We start from the raw sequence: 9281 nt of genomic DNA, 5'->3' as shown, positions 1-9281 counted from the left end.
GTCAGAACACAGTTCACACAGCAGGAGTTTGAATCGCCGACAGGTCCAGATATTTAGCATGCCAAATATCTCACCGGCGTCGGCGACTCGTCGGCGATTCTCTCTGATCGCGTCTTTGATTATTCACACTGCGTGATTGTCACTCGCGTGCACAAGCACCGATTTGCCTGTGATCTCGGGCATTTGTCGGCGATTTCACAAAACCTGTCGGCGACTCAAAATCGGGGCAAAAATCGGGCAGTGTGAACTAGGCTTAAGAGTCTGAAATTATGTTGTGAGAATGTCAGCCATAACTTAAGATGTTTACAGTTCAGTTCTGTGGCTTGCCCTTGAGGGGAGATAAGGCAGTGCATGGGGAACGATAGCAGACCCAGCTGTCAAGCTGACCTCCCAACCGAGAGAAAGGGAGAAGGTGGGGGTTGCAGGGTGAAATGAAGCAATTTTAATCCATTTTAGTTGATCTTCGGTAATTTGTCCGGATCATAATCAATCAATCAGTCACTGATCCTCAGCGATCCTGGCGCACGTCCGGTCATAATCCGTAGAAGTTCACCAGTCTGTCCTCCGATGGTGTCCACTCTTTTCTGTGTCTCCACAGTCCGAGCTGAGATGTAACGGTTCAGTTCATCGATCTAATCGGTTCAGTTCTTTCTGATCTAATACCTTCTGTCGGTCACGCACAGCCCCGAAGCACCCTATAATTTCCACAGACAGCGGCTGGGTGAATTTGCTGGCAGCTGTCTTACAAATCTTCCGATATGTCAGGACAATCCCAAGGCCGAGAAATAGGAACCCCGCTATCAAAAATACAAATATGAATATATCCTCTGCATCCTCCACGGACAGGGCTTCCAGGCACAGGACTTGCCAGTTGTTCCAGGCGTCCCGCATGTAGCCCGCAGTGAAGGTCCCGTCCGGGTAGATGGTTTCTCCCGGAGCACCCTTCCTTTGTGGGAAAATCTTATCAATTGCGCTGAGTGACCAGTTAATCAATTCCATTTTCAGTATTTTCAGGAGTCCAGCAAGCAGGGGGTCAGAGAAAAGAAAAAGTTCAACAAGACAAAAAAACAAGAGCAAATGCTAGAGCGGAGCGGGAGCAGTGGGAAAACACGATCTTGATCTGCTCTGTATGAGATCAGGAAGTAGGAGACCATCTGAGACCTCCATGGTATGGGTCAGGTGAAGGAGAGCATGTAACAACAGAGCACGAGACATAAGTCTCACCCCCAAGGAGCTCAGTCACATATCTGCAGAGGATAGTTTAGGAAAGTGATTAATTATTGTGCCAGTTAATAGTAGATTAAAAACAGTAGCAACTTTATAATAGTCACAGTGATATTGATATTCAGTACAATAAATGTAAAAACAGTTGGTGGGTGTTTACCTGCATGGTTTAAGGAGGGTCTCGAGCTTCTGCAGTCTGTTCCACTCTGCTGTAGTTAACATGGTGAGCTTGTTAGTGATGTTACGTTCATGAACGTATCGTTCTTTTTGAACGAATCTTTTAGGTGAATGAATCGTTCTCATTCATGTAGTCTGTTGACTCATGTTTCTCGTTCACTGAAATTCCTCCCTCCACCGTGGTGCTATTTGCAGCGAGTGCATGCGCAGCTCGGTCGACTGTTTCTTTCTGTCAAAGAATGACAAAACCTCAAGCCAATAGCTTTCGAGTATGAGATGTGACAGAGCATGTGATTTGTTGAATTCAGTGAACGAATACGCCCTTCACTGACCGAGAGGCTTTGAGTCTGACTCTGAACGAGAAATCTCATTCATGAACGAATTGGTACATGTCATTCGTTCATGAACAAAATGAACCAGTGGTTGAAGGAGGATAATGATAGCGAACAGCTCGGCTTGTGTAGGTGACATATTTGGCAGCAAAGAAAGAAATGTACACTTTACCACTGTAATGAAAACAGTGTAATAATGCAGGTTAATGGTTAAATGATTACTACAGAGTAAAGTCAAGTATGTTTGTATTTTATGTTTTATGTTTTGAACCGTTTTCTTCATTACGTTTGAGTCATGTCATGCACTTCTCTAAAAACTGTAAAACAAATAAAAAATGTGACAGTAGCCTATGGTTAAAAAGATCTTCTGTGTTATGTCAGTTAATAGCATTCTGAGCTGAACAAACTTCACTGACGAATCGCTGTTTTGAGTCTGAACGAGAGAGAGATCTCGTTCGTGAACGAACTGGTACTTCTCGTTCGTGAATGAAATGAACCAGCTCTGAACGAGAGAGAGAGAGAGACCTCATTCGTGAACAAATTGGTAGGCTACCTCGGTCATTTAGCATGCGTGTCAGTCTCGTTCAGCAATCAGCAGAAAGCGGATGCAAAGCACAGTTATAGACAAACCTCATGTTTATAAACCCATGTTTACCATAATCCCAGATATATGAATGTCTAAATGTCTGACCAAACAATTAAATGTTTATGCAAGAAATGCAAGAAAACATGCTTTGGTCATCTAAACCACTTATTTAGACTTATTTTTATTTAATGAGTAGATTATGCACATTTTAATAAAGCCAAATCAGTTTTTTTGTAAGTAAATACGTTTGTTAACTTAAGACATTACACATAAAACACTCTTTTTCATCACCTGCGGTCATTATTACCGGTAATGTTTTATATTTCTTTTTTTTAAATGTTACTGAACGAATCAATGAACGAATCTGAATGAATCATTTTGGTGAACGAACTGAAAATGAACGACTCTCTTAAAAGAATCAAAATTTCCACCACTAGAGCTTGTGCTTCTGTTTGGCTAGAGTAACCTTCACAGCCTCTTGGTTCTTCAGCAGACGAGAGATCATCAACAGTGTCGAATTCCACCTTATGGAAACATCCTGTATCAGTGGCTCTTTGTCTTGTTCTAGTTGTGTTTGCTCCTTGTGCAGTTCCTCTGTGTTTGAGGGGCTATGTTTGAAATGCCCCACTATTATACGGCATCTTGCCAAGGTGGATGTGAACCCGCTGTCAGCAAGGCAAACTGTGATGGTCCTCTGCAACACGTGAGCAACAGACGGCATGTGCTGGAATGTGAGCTGTCTCATTGCAGTGATCATGGTTCGGGCACTGTCTGTTCCGCAAGTGGTAACTTTTTGTGTGATTTCCCAGGCTTCTGCCTCAGACTCAAAATCTCAAAAGTGCCTAGTAGTGGTCTTCTGAATAGTTAAGGCAAATTACTGAAGACACCATTTGACGTCAACAAAGTGTGCCGTCACACCGAAGTAATTTTAATTGCTTACCGAGGTCCAATGATCCCCAGTCAGGGCAACACAATCAGCTTTCTCCAATAAATTCTCGTAATCTTCCTTTTTATTGTCATAAAGCTGCTGTACTCTTTTTGTCACTGTCTTTCTGCATGGCAGCTCGTATGTTGGGTCAGACGATGCAATCTGTAGTACGTTTTGTTGGCCCTTATCTTCTACCACTCCAAGTGGTCTACAGTCGAGTGAAATCCAGTGAGCCATGCCGTTGGCTATTTTTTCAGACGTGGATTTAGTTATCCTGGTCCTGAAACCAGTCATCTGGTGGAGTGTGGGTTGGGTGTAGGTCCTTGCAACTTTACTCCTTGAGTTGGGCTAACGTCCACGCTAACTCCTATGTGTTTTGCGTTGAGGTGATATTTGAGGCTCGATGTGCTGCGGTGATACGCAAATTCTTTGTTGCATAGCTTGCACACAACCATGCTCTTGTCGACGATTCCATCCATTTGTTTTTTAAAACCAAATTTCCCATCCACGGGGACAAGCAAAGCGGTCTCGTCAGCTTCTTCATTCATGTTCACTGTGTTTTGTTGTGGTTGGAAGTCAAGAACGTTAGTTGGTGCTCCAGTATAATCGGTGCGTCGAAACTCATTCATTGAAAACCGTTCCGCGGTGAAAAAATAAGTGTGGTTAAAATTGTTATTTATTTTTGCGTAATTAATCTTAATTAAGGCATTAAAGTCTTGTGATTAATTCATCTTAATTAACGCGATAAAGTCCTGGCCCTAGTATAAAGTTTTCCCCTCTCTCAATACCCTCATCGGTGGGGTGGCAGTGCCACCTGTCTCTGCCCAGCACTCTTAATGCACGAGGGTAGTTCTGAGCCTAGGTTGAACTGCACACAGTGACTGATTTATATTTAAAGTCACAGCACTAGGCCTCAGCCAAACGATGTCCGCCCTGGTCCAGAAACATCATTGGCGACCCCTCAGTCTGCTCATCGTCATGGGCATCAGTCCCACAATGCCACCTGTCTCAGCTGCCAGTCATCTGGATTTGGTCAGGAGCTGCTCTTCTCCGGAGGAGGGCCGGGTGGAGAATCATTGGTAAATTATTTTCTGCCACTGGTGTTTAAAACAGCCTGTGGTACCCACGTTTTTAAGAACAGTTCCAATACCTCTGGGTGCCTAGAGAACGCACTTGGCGGTGTTCGACACTTATCCAAATGCCAGAAGGGGGTGCCATCTGTGTTTGGGACACAAGCGGCCTCCACACACTCGCACATCCCATCGGCGAAAGCAGGTAAGGGTTGCACTGCACACTTAGACTGGTTTGCAGCAATCAACCTGAAGGACGTACTTTCTGTTTAGGAAAAAAATTCTATCTCTAAAGACATTGGCCTCTATCAAGATGCAGGCATTTTCGTTCACAATTCGCCTGGAAATCAGGGCAGGTAACTCTCATGTAATCCCGAGACCAGGTGGTGAACCTGCAAGCGCTGCCTTCAGAGGAGGTAGACCCATCCCTAGCTTTTCTCTGTCCTGTTCGTGTACTGCATACTTACGTGCACAAAAATCTAAGCTTCAGGACCTCAGAGCAGAAGGGAAAGGTTGTCTCCAAGAAGAGGATGGTCCACTGGATAGTGGATGTCATCGTCTTGGTGTATGCATCCCAAGACGTGCCCTGCCAGCTTGGGGTAAGAGCCCACTCCACTAAGGATGTCACTTCTTCCTGGGTGTTGTGATAGATATTTGTAAAGCTGCGGGCTGGGTGACACCTAACACGTTCGCTAGATTCTATATCCTCCGTGTGGAGCTGGTATCTTCCTGTGTGGTCAATTCCCAAAGTCAGTAACACCGAAGTACCCATTCTAAGTGTTTGCTTGCTCCATCATTCCCTTCCTCATGGAACAGATATGTGTGCTTATATGCTCCAGTTGAGTTCCCCAGAACGGTGAACTCTGTGAGTCCTCCACAACCCGCAGTAATTGGACGTGGCGGCACGTCCAACGCCAGGTCTAACATGCATTAGTGGATTAGTATGCATTAGTAGAACTTGTGTTAGGCTGGGTTCCATATGTTGTGACCCCCATGGCGCCGGCGGTCACATATGTGCATTCTTCTACGGTACGGCACCCCGCGGCGAGCTCGTGTCGTTCTAGGGCAACCCCTGGGACTTCTGTATGTTCATACATGTATTCTACACATGGTAACTCCCTCCTGGCAAGATTTGGCAGCCACAGTGGCCCCCCGGGACACGCTTTTCCAGCGTTATCCATTAGCAGTGGTGGAATGTAACGAAGTACAAACACGTCGTTACTTTACTTAAGTACATTTTTCACGTATCTGTTCTTTACTTAAGTAGTATCAATAGTGCATACTTTTTACTTTTACTTCGTTACATTTTGCAGCAAATATTTTACTTTCTACTCCACTACATTTCTACAACGTTTCGTTGCATTTTCGTTACATTTTCTGATCAGTTTCAGGGCTCGAGATTAAGGTTTGTTTGGATAATTAATGGATAATAATAGGCTAATGTATGAACTGACGGTTGCGCTGTGGACAATCGCGCAGCCTCTCGAGGAGAAATGGAAAACAAACCATCGCCTCTCATACAGAGAAACTCAGTAACATACTGCAGTAAATATTCAAAATGTGAAGGTTTTTATATTTTATAACATATAATACAGTTAAAAAACATCACATGACACTACCAAGAGTGCTGTTCCCTATCTCGAGGGAACTTCGAGCTGCGTCGAAATGCTAGGGGAACGCCTCTGCGTGACGCGTCATGAAGCACTCATGGAATCAGTCCAATAACGGGAAGATACGTCATGGGCGGGTGACGTCATCGACCAGGAAGCTATAAAGCACACCTGGACCAAACAGTCATTAGCTTCTGTGCCTTCACAAGTGCTCTGTGTGAATTGTATGTCCATTTATTGTGTGTGTTCAAAAAAAAAAAAAAAGAAATATGGCAAGTCAGTATAGGCGTTGTGTTCCTCCCTGCCCACGTTACATCACGGGTGGGGATACACACGACCTATGTGTGATGTGTTTGGGGCTCGAGCATGCCCAGTCAGCTCTCGAGGGGGTTGGCTGCGAGCATTGCGAGAGACTCCCAATGGGCATATTAAGATCACGCCGGGCACTCTTAGACGAGAGTGCTTTGGCTCGCGGTCCTCAGGGCTCGGGTCCCGCTGTTGCGGAGGCGCAGCGAAGGCTCGCGTCCTGGGGATCGCAGTTGGATCTAGTGACGGGGTTAGAGACGGGTAATCCCCTATCTCTGCCCCTACCCGCTGGATCTCAAGCCTCAGTTAGCGAGTTGGAAGCACGCTCTGCGGTTTTCTTCCGCTCGCGCTGAGGCACAAACGCAGTAGCACTCCGGTTCCGAGGAACTGGATGTTGTTAGTGCTGATGATGATCTGCCAAAAGAAAACGACACACACACGCTCATAAAAAGAGGAGCTATTGGTGTAACTCGCGCTGTGTCCAGGTTAAGTTTAGACTGGCCGGCCGAGTGTCAAGAAGTTCGCCAAAAAATAAATAAATAAATAAATAAAATAAGAAAGAGAAAGAACAATATAATGGCGAGCAGACAGCATGTTTGAGATTACGGGACTGAATCTAGTGGCTCGGATCTCACGTTTGCCGAGGCAATGTGTAGATCATGGGTCTACAATATAGATTCTATGACTCGATCACGGATCTCGCGCTTGCTGAGACAGCGTGTAGATTACGGGGTTGAGTCTAGTGACTCAGTTCGCGTGTTTGCCGAGGCATTGCATGGATTATGGGTCTGCATCTATCATTCAGAGGCGGCGATGTCTCGGGGGGAAGAGACGCTTGCGAGCTATCTCTCCCCCGAGTCAGCATCGTCACAGAGAGCCCCACAGCTGCCCACAGCAAGCCGGTCAAAAAAAAAAAAAGTCGTCTTTTTGGGTAGAGCATATTCGGCAGCAGATCAGGCAGCCGCCGGTTTGTATACGGCGGTTGCCCTGCAAGCCGTAATAAAACGGCAAATAAAACAAGCAGACCTGCTGGGGGATATTGACAATGAGTGTGAAATTTTTAAAAAATAATAATAATAAATAAATAAATCAAAATGTCCCTCTGGGGCTGTTGGGCGGGGCAGCCTCAGGCGAGTACATCCTTTCTCAAACCTACACCGAGCAAAACAAAGAGAGAGCAGGGGTCTGGGCGACGTGCTCAGCCGGGACCTTCCCGTGGTAGGGCGGATCTGAGGGCCGTCCTTACTGCTAGGAAGGCCTCGGCTAAGAAGTCCTGACGTCAGAGGCGCAGGAGTTCCGATGGCAGTCCCCTCCGGGAAAGTGCGGCTCGCTGAGGCGCCCGCTCTCTCCCGGTGCCATCGGGGATGTTCGCGCCTCTCTCGTGAGGGCCCCTGGGCGGTCAGTTCGGTTGCTACCTGCCGGTTATCCGTTACAGGACACCGGGCTGACCACCCAGGAAAATCCAGAGACCAGCCTCGAGAGTTCCCTTAGTCCCCTGGTTCCTTTAGAGGATTCCGATGGCAGTCCCCTCCCGGAAAGTGCGGCTCGCTGAGGCGCCCGCTCTCTCCCAGTGCCATTGGTCTCTCCCAGTGCCAACCCTGCCACCATTGGTGCTTCAGGGCGCGGCGGTCCCCGGCGAACATTTATCTCCATGTCCGCCCGGAAACGTAGTGGCGCGGGGATGTTCGCGCCCTTTCGGGAGGGCCCCTGGGCGGTCAGTTCGGTTGCTACCTGCCGGTTATCCATTACAGGACACCGGGCTGACCACCCAGGAGAATCCAGAGACCAGCCACGAGAGGCTGGTTCCCTTAGTAGATTTTCTGGCAGCGTGGAAACTTCTGCCGAATATCTCAGAATGGGTCCTGCTCACATTATAAAAAGTGTTCGGGTCACACCCACCCGTGTTCAGTGGGGTTACTCCTACGGTAGTAACCCCCGAGCAGGCTCTGGTCATGGAACGAGAGGTACAGACTCTTCTGCGAAAAGAGGCTATACACGGGTCCCTCCCCTCTGCAGAGAGTCGGCTTTTACAGCCGGTACTTCATAATTCCAAAGAAGGATGTTAAGGCCTATTTTAGGCCTATTAAGGGTTAAGGCCTATTTTAGATCTGCGTCAGCTGAACAAAATGCTCACGATAAAACAGATTGTGTGTCACGTCAGGTCCGAGGACTGGTGTGTCACAATAGACCTAAAAAATTGTATACTTCCACATCTCCATCCTTCCGCAGCACAGACACGTCTTCAGGTTTGCTTTCGGGGGCGAAGCTTACCAGTGCTGCCATTTGGCCTAGCTTAATCACCCCACACTTTCACCAAGTGCGTGGATGCAGCTCTGGCTCAGGTGCGACTCCAGGGCATTCGCGTGCTCAACTATATCGATGATTGGCTGGTGTTAGCATAGTCGAAACAGCGGGCATTCAGCATCGAGATGCTGTTCTCGCCCATATGTGTGAGTTGGGGCTAAGGTTGAACGGAAAGAAAAGTGTGCAGGCACCTATAAGCTGCAGAGCACTACTTTTCTGGCAGTAGTCTGGGACACGAAAATAATGTCGGCTCGGCTATCCCCTCCCAGGATAAAAACGATCCTGGATACCGTGAACCAGATAAAGCTAGGTCAGGCACTCACTGTGAAACACTTTCAGAGTGTTAGGGCTGATGAAAGCAGCGTCCAACGGGGTACCTTTTGGCCTGCGGTACATGAGACCCTTACAGTGGTGGCTCAGGACCAAGGGGTTCTCCCCGAGGGGAAACCCTTTTCGCTTGATCAAGGTCACTCGGCGCTGCCTACGTGCCTTAGTGAAGTGAAAAGAGCCTTGGTTCCTGTCCCAAGGTCCAGTTCTGGGGGCTCCTTGTCATCGCGTAACGCTAACGACGGATGCCTCCCTAACTGGCTGGGGAGCGGACATGAGTGGCCGCTCGGCCCAAGGTCTGTGGAGCGGCCGTCAGCTCTCCTGGCACATAAACCAGCTGGAGCTGATGGCTGAGTTTCAATCACTCAAACACTTCCTCCCAGACCTGCGGGACCGCCATGTGTTAATTCGGTCAGA

The 9281-nt window shown here is 47.5% G+C and overlaps 1 pseudogene; it reads right to left on the bottom strand.

Annotated features, from left to right (window-relative positions):
• Positions 1-1080: 1080 nt before the first annotated feature.
• LOC137083943 (E3 SUMO-protein ligase ZBED1-like) lies at positions 1081-3795 on the bottom strand (annotated as a pseudogene).
• Between the last annotated feature and the right edge of the window lie 5486 nt (positions 3796-9281).

Source organism: Pseudorasbora parva, chromosome 7, assembly GCF_024679245.1.
Source record: "Pseudorasbora parva isolate DD20220531a chromosome 7, ASM2467924v1, whole genome shotgun sequence".
NCBI lineage: Eukaryota > Metazoa > Chordata > Actinopteri > Cypriniformes > Gobionidae > Pseudorasbora > Pseudorasbora parva.
Note: the sequence above shows the minus strand (reverse complement) of the source record. Positions and strands in the feature narration are given on the sequence as shown.